We start from the raw sequence: 14446 nt of genomic DNA, 5'->3' as shown, positions 1-14446 counted from the left end.
TGAGGTTTCTTGATCTCTTTGAGGGTAGATCATTGGGCGTTGTGTGACATCTTCCAAGCGTAGGTGCAGTGTTTCTGGTGGAAACCGTCTGTGGGATAGATTGTTGATGCGTTAATTAGTGATGGTTCGAACCCTAAGTGGGGGAGAACCAAGTATTTTATTGAGGGAACCAGAGATTTGTGCAAGAGCGGCTAGGGGTTGGATACAGAGACTTGCAGCTCGAATTCATGAGACCAGGGACATTGGTGATCAAGGAGAGGTGCAGAGCGAGATAATGCATGTGGTACGTGTCTGAGGAAGGATGAGTGTCTCCACGGCAGGTGGCCAATGGTCAGGAATCTGGTGGAGATCAGGGTCGTTTCAAGTGGAAGACTCGTAATGATGGTATGGGCAATTGAGAACTTCCAGGTCGAAGTATGAGTTGTATATGCCCCTTTTTGGAGTGGATAGAAGATTATCGAGTAGCCAACTCCCGGGCCGGTATGCGTATTCTTGCTTGGATTTTGAGCAGTAGGGGAAAGGCTTTCGGAGGATCATCAGCGTGTTCTGAAGCGTTAGCACCTTCTTTGTTTTCCAATTGAGTGTTGATACAACGAAGTTGCGCATTGGGTAAAATGAATAATTATTTATGGGGTTCAGAGCAAATGTATTGTTGCATCTGTATGGTGCTGGGAATGGGAGATCAGTGGTTGAGACAAGGCATCGTGATGTTTTGTAATGGTGCTCCGTGGTACCCGGGTATAATGTCCCGATTTCGGAGTTATTGGAATCTTGAGTTTAAGACGACTAGTGAGGTATCATGTATCTCCGGTTCCAGTGGGAGCCCTTCGAGTATTGACATCAATAGGGACTATTTAAGAAAGTGGATCTCCGCAGAGGTAGGTATTTTGTTATGATGATTGCCGCCAGAGTCTGTGATGCATATTTGGGTCGAGTATGTGTAGCTATCTATGATAGTCTGCGGTGCATGAGTTAGTGGGCGTAGTGTGGTGTTGTGATGCTACGGGGAATCGTAGTGCTCAAAAGTTAGAGAGAGGGAGTTGTGATACTATGCGAAGCCGTAGTATTCACTAGTCAGAAGGTGTCGTGATGTTGCGGGAAGCCATAGTACTCACTAGATGGTAAGAGAGTGTGATGATGGAGTGTTCTCCGATCAGTGTATGATGCAGAAGAGTTTTAGGCTTTAGTAGGGGGAGGCTAACTCGCTTCCTCTCTCTTCAACCTGGTCACTTTTTTAGTTCTTTAATATATATATATCAAAATTTATGGTTTTTAATTCCTTACAAAATATATTTAAAAATAATTATAAAAAATAAAAGATAATGAAAGGTGACAATATTCTGCCTATTGGTGAGTGAAAAGAGAGCGAGAAGAAAATTGTGACAAAACTCAAAAAAATAAAAAGTAGAGTCATATGTTAATTAAGCTAGCCTTTGTATGTACTTATGTATTTGATGATGTATTGATTTATAACTTAATACTTGTGGATCTTTCGGTGTTTGGTTTTTGATCGAGTATTTATGTAGTTTAATATCTAAACATTGTTGTTATAATAATCTTTTGAAAATACATGGCTCTTCAATGATGTTTTAAAAGTATAAAGATGATTTTAAATGAAAACTTTTTTGGTATACTTTTATAAAAATTAGGTGTTTGCAATTTATTTTACTAAAGTTTTTCACTTTACAACTTTAATAAAGATGTTAAGTGTTAAGTCCCTATTTCAAAATCTATCATATGAAAGCTCGGATAGAATTTGATTTTTTATTTTATTTTGTTAGGAATAGCTAAAATTATTCTTATTTTTACTTTTTTCAAATAATATAATATATATTTTTATACCGACAAATATATTAATAAGCCAACGATCAAGATATTAGAAGTCTAAAAAACAACTCATACAATAAGGGAATGGAAAACGAAAAAGTAGATATTAGAAGTCTAAAAAACAACACATACAATAAGGGAAAGGAGAACGAAAAAGAACGTTCAAGATACATCTAAACCTCAAAAAAAAAAAAAAAAAAAAAATCTCCAGAAAAGTTCTAAAATTTTAGTCTAATTTATGAAAAAAATCATGAACTAATTTTTGTTTACAGAAAAACATAAAATATCAGCTAAAACTTCGAAAAAACCCTTTATGGCCGGTTTCGTAGATTTAGCGGGTATTCTGTCATTTTACGTTGGTTTGCTCAAAATATTAGGATTTTTCTGAAAATTACCCGATAACCAAAATATTGAGACTTTTTTGAAAATTATTATGGAATTAATGGATATTATTATTAACAAATCATTTATAAACATATATATTTTTTATTATAAACAAAGAAAGTACATTTGTTGCTAATTTCTAAGAATAGAATGGTCGACTATGTACTTCTCTTTTGTTTGTTGAACACTTCAAAGTCTCTATATTCTTTCTATGTATCGTTGTGGGTGTTATAGTGAGAAGTATTCTGTTAGGCGTGACCAATATAAGAGTTGATAATATTTATTAATACATAATCAATAAGTGTCTATTTGTTATTAGACATGATGCTATATGATTATGTGTTATTAGAAAATATCATTACACGAACATATAGATATTTCATTATGTTCTTTAACCTAACTACCACTTAACCTCAAACATTATCTGGTAACAACCATAAAATTACACACATCTATCGAAAGTGAAAAGCAAATTTTGAATGGCAATTTAAATAAATAATAACTTTTCACTTGTTTCCATATAAATTATCATTCACAGTTCACTTTTTCACATTTTATAGATGTTTGTTAACCGATGGTTGTTAACATTTAAGGTATGAATATTGGTTTGTAGTTAGGTTAAACAACACAAGAGGAACATCAACATTATAGGAATGCTAACTAAATTCATCTCACCATTATACCCACAACAATCCAAAGGAATAACGTAGAGAGTTAGAGTGGTCAGGAAACAATAGAGTATTTAGACCACCAATTTATTTCTAGAAATTAGAAACACATGTATTTCATTTTTTTATAATAAAAATATTTTTTATGTTTATAAATGATTTGTTAATAATAATATCCATTAGTTTCATGATAATTTTCAAAAAAAATCCAAATATTTTGGTTATTATGTAATTTTTGGAAAAGTTCCAAAATTTTGAGCAAACTAACGAAAAATGACAGAATACCGGCAAAATCTGCGAAATCGGTCAAAAAGAGTTTTTTCGAGGTTTTAACCGGTTATTCTGTATTTTTCTATAAATAAAATTTAGTTTGAACTTTTTCATAAATTAAACTAAAATTTTAGGATTTTTCTATAAAAAAAAAAAAAAAAAAAAAACCAATGTTTACTAAGTTACTACTCCATGCAATAGCCGGTTATTCAAACGGATATACGTTCCAATCAGTCTATTTGATTGCAAAGTTAGAACTCGGTGTTTTATCCATAGGCAGACCATGGATTGAATACTACTCGCTACCTTATTTGAAGCTTTAATGGATTCTCTTATTTTTCAAATGTAATTTATCTTTTCAGAAATATCATTTATTACAATAACATTTGAATTTAGAGCGACACGCATGCTTAATATTAATACTATTTTCATAATAAATGCAGGATTTCATTATTTATTTATTTTTTAACGCAGCACTTATTTGAAGCTTTTATTGTGGTAGTTATTAACCGTAAATATGTACTCATTAATCATCAAATATCGATGTTTATGCAATTTTATTTAATTAAGATTATATTTTATTTTTTTACATATTAAATGGGTGACATTTACACTCGAGGGTACGACCATATTTCACTTTTTTAATTTTTGAGTAACACCTCAGCTTTTCTTTCACTCTCATTTTACCCACCAAAAAACAGAAAATTGTCATCTTTTTTTTTTTTTTTTTTTACCTTTATTTTTTTAAAATATTATATTCATTTTGTAAAGAATTAAAAACCATGAACTGTGATATATATTTTATAATTTTTCAGTATATATATAATTTAATAAATATAAAAAAAATTAAAATGAAAAAAAAAATAATCAATTATACGAGAAGAGAAAGGACATGATAGCCTCCCCTCACCCTTTCCCCACACCCCTAAACCGCACCCACGGTATTGTGTTCTGAGGTACGATTCATCCTCCTACACCATTTTCCTGCTCCATACCCTTTCGTCTTAGAATTAGTTAAGACTCAAACGGGATCAATGTTGAATGTCATCCAATTTGTTTATTTTTCAATAATTTAAATTTGCTCAATCTTGTAGATATTTTTTATAAATAACATTATTTTCATAATAAAATTGATTCAAGTACGAATACATCAAACACAATTAGATTGTGGGGTTGATAGTAGTTCGTGAAGCATAGTGTTTCTTGGACATAGTTGATGCAATCGCTAGTGAAAATGACACATTTAGCCCTCTTCTTATTTAGTGAAAGTGACTAGCATAGTCAACTAGGGGTGTTTTTGTCATTTGGCATGGGGTCTGAATCGGTATGATGATGAATCAATCGGAGCCAAAAGTAACCGTAGCTTATTATGGATTGGTCTTTGTACAAAATTTCAAATGTATGTGTATCCGATGTGGGCCCCATTAAATTGGACAAAATGGTCGATACAATAAACCTTTCGCAAAGGTAAAAACATATATATATATATATATATATATATATATATATATATATATATATATATATATATATATATATATATATATATATATATATATATATATATATATATATATATACTAGTCGTAAACCCACGCAAAGCAGCGACGACAAATAATTTCGTTCGAAAATTAGTTCCAATCGGAAACATGATAATGTTATTCTCATTTATGTAGTTATATATATCACATATTTTTTATTTATGTAATTTAAAGTGGAATGTGGAATAGTTTTTGTTCTCGTTTAAATACTACATCATATTATCAATAACTAATGCTAGCAAATATAAAATCAATAAGAATAAAAAACTAAAGAGTTGAGATTTAATATAAACTGTGTATCATACAAGTGTTATATTAACCAACATAGGCGCTTGAGGTTACTGTCTATCATTAAAGCTAGTCAATCCAATTAATCGTAGTCGATCATTGGTGGTCATCGAAGGTCCAAGCCGGTCAAAAAGTAAAATGGTAAACATTTATTCTTTTTCTTCTTCTTCTTTTTTCAAAATTTACATACAAGTACTCTGATTACAAACATAAAAAATCAAAAAAAAAAAAAAAACTATTTTTGATAAAAAGGGTATTTAAAAAAATATAAGCATTAGAATATAACTGAACATTTTGGTTTAAGGCATTTTGTGTTTATCTAAGTTTTTGTAATTATTTATTGATTTATTAAGGATACAGCATAACTGAAAATCGTCTAATTATAAGTAAAAATGTCGAATTCAAGCCTTGCGTAGGCAGTCTTATTGCCCATCAAACATTGCATTTCCCGCAAGTGACCAACCGAAGCCAAAATCTTCTCTTTTCTCTCCCAATGTGGGGAACTTTTTTCTATTTAGTTGGTCTTGTTAGAAATCTAGAAGTTTGACTGTGTATTTTTCTGTGAGTTCCATATCCATAATTCCTTTAAGGTACTTTTATAAAACTTATAATTTATGTTTTTATGAAACCAAAATAAATGGTGATGATTTGAAAATGATAATATTGGTGAATGAAATTAACAGTTTGATCAACCATGCATTTTATCCATATATATAATAAGAAAAAAGTAGTAGATTGCCATTTATGCATTTATCCGTAAATTTAAGTGCTACATGTCCCAATTCGGTTAACAAGAAAAAATAATCCATATTACACAAATCCTTCAATACCCAAAATACCACTAATAAATTAATTATAAAAATACAAATGTATCAATAGACGTATAGATGCGATTTCTCAAGAGATATGATGCTCAATTTACCTTTTGATGTGAATTATTGATTTTCTCTAAAGAATTAAAGATAACGGAGCAATTTGCGTCTTACAAATTCTAGAAACAAAAGAATTAAAACAACACTTTTAGGTTTTGATAACATATGAAAAAAAGGGAGATCACTCACATCATCTACAATGTTTTGCTACAATTATCTTCTACACTTATGCCGTCCTTAACAGTATAAGAAAGACATAAAACCTACTTTCAATAAATTTTAAATATACAACATTAAAACACCAACATATGAGATGGTATCTGATGACTATATGTACGGTTGCACCCCATCACATTTAACCAAATTGTTTGCATATTAACGAAATATTAAATAAAATGTCTGATTATATGTATGCATAAAAAATAAATTACCAAGTATAAAAATGTCCTCTTTAACGATCATTTATTAATAAAAGGCATGGCGTAACCTGAAGTTGTCGTCAAGACATAAATAATTAAATGAACATCAAGTGGTTGAATTGAAATCTGCATGTTCATGTAGTGCAATGGCTTTCTTGTAGGTAAAGAAGATCCCATTTTGTCACCTAGTAAACTAACGCCCTTAACAGCCTGCAAAAAAAAAATGCATTTTTATAATCAAGAATCATCTAATCATTGTAATCTTATAAGACATAATTTATTTAATAAAAAACAGACTACTAATTTTGTTAAAGAGAATGTATGAACATTGGAGACCTTTGGAATTAAGAAATAAAGAGGAAAAAAAATATTTTTTGACTTTCCCATCAGAGCATCCATAGTTTTGATGACATTCATCCCGTAATACTATGCCAACATGTATGCAATTGCTGCAAATGAAACCTCCACAGGTTTATAAGGATAAAGTTTATATTTTGAGCCTAAAGATCAGATACAGCAAAAATTAACAAAATGTATGTATAATTTAGCAAAAATACTTGCGAACAAAGTAAATGTTTTGGGTAGTAAAAGCTAATCTTTTCCATTTACCATCACAATCCCTTATTGATAAATGCACAAACATGTAGATTCATTAGATTAAAAGAGAGAAATTAGTGCAATAATGAGATGTAGGTGTGTATGAATATAAAATTTTCAACAACTCTTGAAGAGAACCTTACCTGTCAGCTTTCTCTCTTTGCCCTGTTCATCCAAAAGAAAACATTCAAAAACAACATCAATGTTCTTAATTCCTGTTGAGAGTCACAACGAAAAGAGGAATAAACATCAAAGTTGAAGAGTGAATCTATAGGTTAATAACAATTAGGTTACCTTGCATACCGATTTAAACTGAAAAAGTCAATTGACGTCTATATGGAGAGCATTCTAGCTGATTTTTAGCCATCATCTTCACCATTGACCCCCTTTCTTCAATCATTTCACTTTTACTTGTTAAAAACTTTAGGAAAACCGTGAAGCACCACTTCAATTCAACACAAATTACAGAGATTGATCTACAATGAAACTCGATATAAAATAATACAATAAAACTGAAAAAGGAGCATCACCATCAAATTCAAGCAACATATAAGAATCAGAAGAACAAACACAACAGATCAAGAAGGTGAAGAGGATAAGAAAAACCCACCAGTGGTAGAGTAACATAACTTTACATATTTCATTTACGAAATAATTATCACCTTCCCAAACCCTCGATTTGTAACCCTCTCTCTACAAACCCCTATAATCGTGAAGGTCGTAGGCAGGGGTGCTACAGTTGATGATGGATATTGTCCATACAGGAAGAAACTGGATGATGTTTGTCATTGGATTTGAGGGTAATGTTTAGGTCTAGGTTGATTCAAGGTTAAATATGGGGAGGCCGATGGTAGATGGTAGTGATGGTGGCTAGTACGGCGGTGGCCGAGAAAGGCGGTGTAACGGTGTTGAAGGATGTGAGATTAACTTAGGTTGAAGGGGCGTGAGATTGATAGTGTGCCTTTTTAAGGGATTTTAAAATTCAAATTACACGATTTAAAGGATGTAGACTTCAAATTTTGAAAATTGGATGTGTGATTCAAAGATTAACTATGCATTGGGATAAGGGATGGTTGGGTCAAAAGCTTATCGATGTGGGATATATGCATTGAGTAATTTTACTTTATTTTGTAGAGAAATTAAATATCTTCCTACCATTTGTTCCTACTTTTCCTCCTATCATATCAAATGTTGACATGTGTCACATTTAATTAGATATTTAATGAAATTGATAATCATTTAATCTACTTGTCAATATTTGATATGGTAGGAGGAAAATTAGGAACAAATGGTAGGATAATATTTAATTTCTCTTTAAAAAAATATTAATATTATAATCAATCTATTTTTAGAAATAATAGATTTCCTTTATAGTATATATATATATATATATATATATATATATATATATATATATATATATATATATATATATAGGGTAAAGTGAATATACCTAACAACCTTATATAAACTTAGGTACCTAACCACATTATACTACATTGTTTTGCATTATATTTCCATTGCAATCGTCTAAGGTTCTTAAACTTCAACCATTAACTTGATTACTTCCAAAATTTTCAGACATTCACCATTGTATTCCTCCTACACCATTTGATTTGTAACGGTAGTATATGAAGCCCACCAGGGGGTCTCCGATAGAAATACGTCATTTGAAGGAAGATAATGGTGAAAGTCTAAAGATTTTAGAAGCAATCAAGTTATGAGGTTGAGTTTTAAGAACTTTGGGTGATTACGATGCAAATATGATACAAAATTACGTAGTATGATGTGGTTAGGTACCTAAGCTTATATAAGGTTGTTAGGTATATTCACTTTACCCATATATATATATATATATATATATATATATATATATATATATATATATATATATATATATATATGAAAAATTAAATATCATCCTACCTTTTATTTCTATAAATTCTTCTACCCATTTAAATAATAACATGTGTCATATTACTATCTTAAAATATCTTTGAATTTCATTAAATGTTACATATGTCATCATTTAATTGAAATTTTTTGAGCGTTCTAACACTCTTAAGGTGTACATGCAATCCTAAATACCTTGGATCTATGTTATCTCTATCATACATGCAAACTTGAACTTTCTAAGTTATTACCATATCTAGCATACAAAACTTTGATATTTTGGTAATAAAACAAGTTAGATGACATACCTTTTCATGATACTTGGGTAATAAAACAAGTTAGATAATTTTGACTCTTCTTTTCATGATTGTCCTGCTAACCTTGATTTGATGTTTGCTAGGTGTGAGAAGACTAATTTAGTTCTTAATTGGGAAAAATGTCATTTCATGGTGAAGGAGGGAATTGTTTTAGGCCATAAAGTATCCAAAGCGGGGATTGAGGTGCATGGATCGGGCGAAAATTGATACTATTGCTAAATTACCCTACCAACTAATGTGAAGGGCGTTAAGAGTTTTCTAGGTCACGCGAGTTTTTACCACCGCTTTATTAAAGATTTTTCTAAAATTACTAGACCTTTAACTCAACTACTTTTGAAAGATGCACCTTTTAATTATTTATAATATTTCTAACTTTAAAATTTTCTTTAAGTGTTAATATTAACGATATGAGTCGGGCAACAAACCTAACGAACATGAATATAAATTTGTTCATATTAGTTCATTTAACCTTAAACGATAAATAACGATCACGAACAATTAAATGAACAATAAAAAACATAATATGATATTTTTTTTCTCACAACTATAATAAATAAAATTATTATTTTCATTTATCATCATTTTGTCAAACACTTTCATATTATAATTTTATTAATTATCGGGGACATCAACTACATGAATATTATAATTATTATGTGGTGCATTCAATAGAATATATGCATTAAGTCGAGCGTTATACAATATTTCCCATTCAACAGAACGTTATGATATGTGGTGACACCAAAGTGACAAAATTGTAGGCATTAGATGTGTTATTGTACGTAATATCCCAAAAATTCATGACAAAAAATTATGTTTTAACCATTACATAAAACCATAGTTATCAAACCATTCCATCAAATATGAGTCAAAGTATTTCAAAACATTATTATAAGAGTTTCCAAATCAAAACATCAGAGTAAACATCCCAGGCTAAACATCATGGTGTGTACAATGCAGTCATCCCGAGCTCTTCTCTTTGCAACTGGAAATACCTGAAACCAAAATTGAAAATCGTAAGTAAGAAGCTTAGTGAGTTCCCCATACTACCACATACCATACACATAATCACATATATTGGGCCCCACCCGGCATCGGACAGTATCCAGCATCAAGCCCCGCTTGGTATTAGGGATGAGCATCGGAACCGGGTACCCACTTTTGGAACTGGAACCGCCTCGGAACTGCCGATTTTGGAACCGGAACCATCTTAGGCGGTTCTGGTTCTGGTTCCAAGAGTTATGGAACCGCCTTAAGCGGTTTCGGTTCCGGTTCTCATTTTTTCGGAACCGCTACCCGTTGGTTACCCGTCGGAACTGGTTTATATCTATATATATATATATATATATATATATATATATATATATATATATATATATATATATATATATATTCCATATAAATATGTGTGTTACTTATACCGGTTTAGAATATATTGGTATAATTTTGTTTGTCTTTGGTCCGAATTGATTTGATTTGGATCGAACTAAATTGCGGTTTTATCGAAAAAAGTTAACAAAACTAATGTAACCGGGTTACCCGCTCCCGGAACCGGAACCGCCGGTTCCGGTATTGGTTCCAAACATTTAAGAATTGCCTAAAGCGGTTCCGGTTCCAGTTCTAACTTTCTAGGAACCGTCGGTTCTGGTTCCAGTTCCGGTTCTCAACAAATGAGGCGGGTGCCCGCCTATGCTCATCCCTACTTGGTATACATATATGTTTCTCCCAGGCCCCGCCGTCACTGGGACTCGCCCGCTATACACGTATAAACGATATCATATAATTATGCTAGCACATAAAGAATCACACACAATACTAGATGTTCCATTCCTAAGGTCTCGCCTATCATGGGCCCGCCCCTACTCTGCTAATGATGAGAGATGGAACCCCATCCACACTCAGCTAGTGATGAGATAAGGGACCTTGCCCACACTCACCTCCCTACCAGACACATACAAGTATCACAAAAACAAGTATAACTAAACGTGCACATAGTCAACGGGTACCACCCGACATCGAACCGTAGTTCAAAATCAAACATATAAACATTCATCGGGCCCCGCCCAACATCAAACTGTAATCTGGAAAGCATACAAACATTCCTCGGGCATCGCTTGACATCAGACCGTAATCTGGAAACATACAAATATAGACACATGCAAGAATCACAAAGACATCAAGCGTACCAACATTCCTCGGGCACCGCCCGACATCGGATTGTAATCCGGAAACACATAACATAAATACGAGCCGACATTGGTGCCTTCGACCCATTCAAATATGAAGAAAATCACCTCACAAAGTTGGATCTCACGGATAATCCTCTAGCTGCTAGTTGGTAGATCCTCAAACTACTAATCTCTCGACTCCTCGAGCCACTAATCATCACATAAACTAGTTAAGTTTGAGATTCTCATAACTTAATCATAAGTCCTCAATGGGGTAAAAGACCATTCTACGCCTCAACCACTCTTGTCCTAAAATGATCTCTACTCAAATCTTAGCCCAAATAGATAAACACTCCTACAATGCCCAATTTCCAATTGGGCCTAATCCCTTCACATGGGCCTCAAACTAAGGCCCAATAATGCCGCTCTAGTCCAAATGTTCAATTCCATATGGCCTACCAAGGCTTGAGATACCAGCCCATGGAAATGGCCCAAACAACACAAAACCCACATCCAATGAGTGCGTAGGTCGTACTCCTCTGTACGCTAAGCATACAGGCTGTGGGGATTGTACATTGCGCATACATGCTTGTACGCCCAACGTACTGCTCTATTAAGCCATTTATACCATTAAGCACTTAATACTTTATTCCAAAGGCTAATATCACAAATCCAAGTCTTATTCAATGTCTTAATCCATAAAGTCACTGACTTGGTGACTTTACATGACCCAAATGAACCCAAACTCAAAGTATAACAATCTACTTCCAAGAAAATGGCCATAACTAAAGCATGGAAGGATTTTAATCCCAAAGATGACAACTTTATGATCCAATGACCCAAATAACACTAAGAATGGCAATTCTAAGTTCCAAAAATGACATGGACACAAGGGACTTCATCCATGGTAACAAAAGAGTCCATAAACCCAATCCTAAAAGAGATCTAAGATAATAACCACCAAGTTCATAACTTTATACCTTGAAAAGGTCTGAAATGAAGTAACAATCCCAGATCTACAACTTCTCCTTTGCACCAACACCTTGCATTGCCCTTCACTTCCTTAGGGGAATGGATCAAAACACCAAAATGCTCTCCAAAAGGCCTTCCAAGAACAAGAACACACAAACTATGGCTTAGGGTTTCATAGGAGCTATCTAAGGGTGCGAGGGAGGCTGGTCTGAAGGACATAATGTTCTTTATATTGTTCTCAACCCTAAAAATTAGGGTTTGGGGACTCTGAACGTACGTTGGGAGTACGAATCCCATACTCGTGTCCACTTATCCCTTCTATGATGGGCGTATTCAGCTTACGTTGGGCGTACTCTCGCGCATGCCACCTTACATGTATGGGATTTCCTTGCCACTTATCTCCGTTAAGGACCAATATTGACAATAACTTTAAAGTGTCATAACTTCCTCATCTGAGGTCCGTTTCCGACGAGCCATATATCTACGAAAAGGTGGCGAGAAGCTTATTATATATATATATATATATATATATATATATATATATATATATATATATATATATATATATATATAGGGTTAGGTTCATGTGAGACGACCTAATTTTGTGAGACCGTGAGACGCATTTTTTTATTTTTATTTTTATTTTTTTTAGTTAATTCAAGTTCCGAAAATAATATTTAAAAAAAGAATTTTTTCATTTTTTCATTTATTTTGCATTTTAAAATTATTTTTAGAATATGTATAGTGTAATATTCTATTTAGAATATTTCACGTATTTAAAAAAAAAAAACAAGATTTATTTTTTATTTTTTATTTTATTTTTTTTAGTTAATTAAAGTTCCGAAAATAATATTTAAAAAAAGAATTTTTGGATTTTTCCATTTATTTTGCATTTTAAAATTATTTTTAGATTTGATCTCACGGTCTCACAAAATTAGAATGGTCTCAAATGAACCTGAACATATATATATATATATATATATATATATATATATATATATATATATATATATATATATATATATATATATATATAGAAAGAGAAAAATTAGGAAAAAGAAAGAAAATTATTTTTTGGAAAACAATGTTACCAAAACAATTTATTAATAGGAATGATTAACTAATAATTATGATGTTTAAATAGATACTAGATTGATGTATACTAGTGTGGTGTGTAGAAAAAAAATCCTTTAAATGGTTGACAAGTCAAAATGCTAATGTCGATAAAGCACATGTTGTTAACTTTTAAGCATCCGAACTATGTCTCTTAGAATGGGACATAAATCAGGTCTCCAAAGATGACACGACAACCTATGAATTTGAAAATGTTGATTTTGCATTTAATAATCTCGAAAATGGGTATGATAGCTCTTCGACTTTTAATGGTTCAAAAACGATAATACGTATACAACTGTTAGTCTCTTTAAGGCGAGAGGATTTGACGTAGAACATAATGTGATAGCTGCTTTTTGATCTACAGTGAATCTAAAAGCATTTAATGATGTGTTCTTGCATCGAAAAGTGTGCATTGGAAATCGAATCTACATAACTTTTAACGTATTTTGGGGCTCGTGTTTAGCTGTAATAGCATTGATTACTGCGTTTTTGGGAAGCGAGTTTTCTTGGAAAGCGAAACTTTGGGCTCTGTGTTTTCTTCCTTAACAAGTTTTTGGGAAGCGAAAGTGTTTTTGGTATGGAGATCGAAACTTTTGTTATCAATCGTTGAAATGGTGTTTTGATGGTCGAAATTTTGGAAAATTTGACTGTGATTCCAAAATGGGTTACTATTCTCGATGAGAAAATTGGATTTCAAAGGCAGAAAACGAATGTTTGAGGCTATAGTAGAAAGTTTGTGTCTATATGTGAAAGTAGATTTTCTCATGGACAGTCAAAGTTTCATTGGGAAGAGGATGATTCACATATGTGTATGGGAAGGCATAAAGAGTTGAAAGTTTATCCTTTGGCTAAAGAGTCGAAAGTTCCTTCTTGCCTCTGATAACAAATCTTTCTCTCTTGATAGCAAAACTTTCTCAAAAAACATTCTATTCATCTCATTTTTGTTTCTTCTATTTTCTTTTGGTCTAATTCTCAAGAAAATTGAAAAACACAAAAAGATTTTCATCTTTGTTCTTTGTTCTTTGAAGCCTCGGAAAACCCTGAAATACTAAAAAAAATTGTTCGTTTTCTTTGTTTGAATGCTCAGGAAAATTCTAAAAACCAAAAATATTGG

General features: G+C 32.2%; 1 long non-coding RNA gene across 4 annotated transcripts; it reads right to left on the bottom strand.

The window, feature by feature from the left end:
• Positions 1 to 6285: 6285 nt before the first annotated feature.
• Positions 6286 to 7934, bottom strand: LOC145041088 (uncharacterized). Of its 4 annotated transcripts, none has more exons than XR_013679946.1 (4): positions 7477 to 7933; positions 7161 to 7378; positions 7010 to 7081; positions 6286 to 6479 (listed from the first exon to the last, which is right to left on the bottom strand). It is a non-coding gene; the product is annotated as an uncharacterized LOC145041088 (long non-coding RNA). The 4 variants fall into 4 exon arrangements; XR_013679947.1 differs by having other exon boundaries at positions 7161 to 7342; positions 7477 to 7932; XR_013679945.1 differs by having other exon boundaries at positions 7170 to 7934.
• Positions 7935 to 14446: the final 6512 nt, after the last annotated feature.

The sequence above is a fragment of the Lactuca saligna genome, chromosome 4 (assembly GCF_052625555.1).
Source record: "Lactuca saligna cultivar CGN05327 chromosome 4, ASM5262555v1, whole genome shotgun sequence".
Lineage (NCBI taxonomy): Eukaryota > Viridiplantae > Streptophyta > Magnoliopsida > Asterales > Asteraceae > Lactuca > Lactuca saligna.
This window is presented reverse-complemented; position numbering and strand designations above follow the sequence as displayed.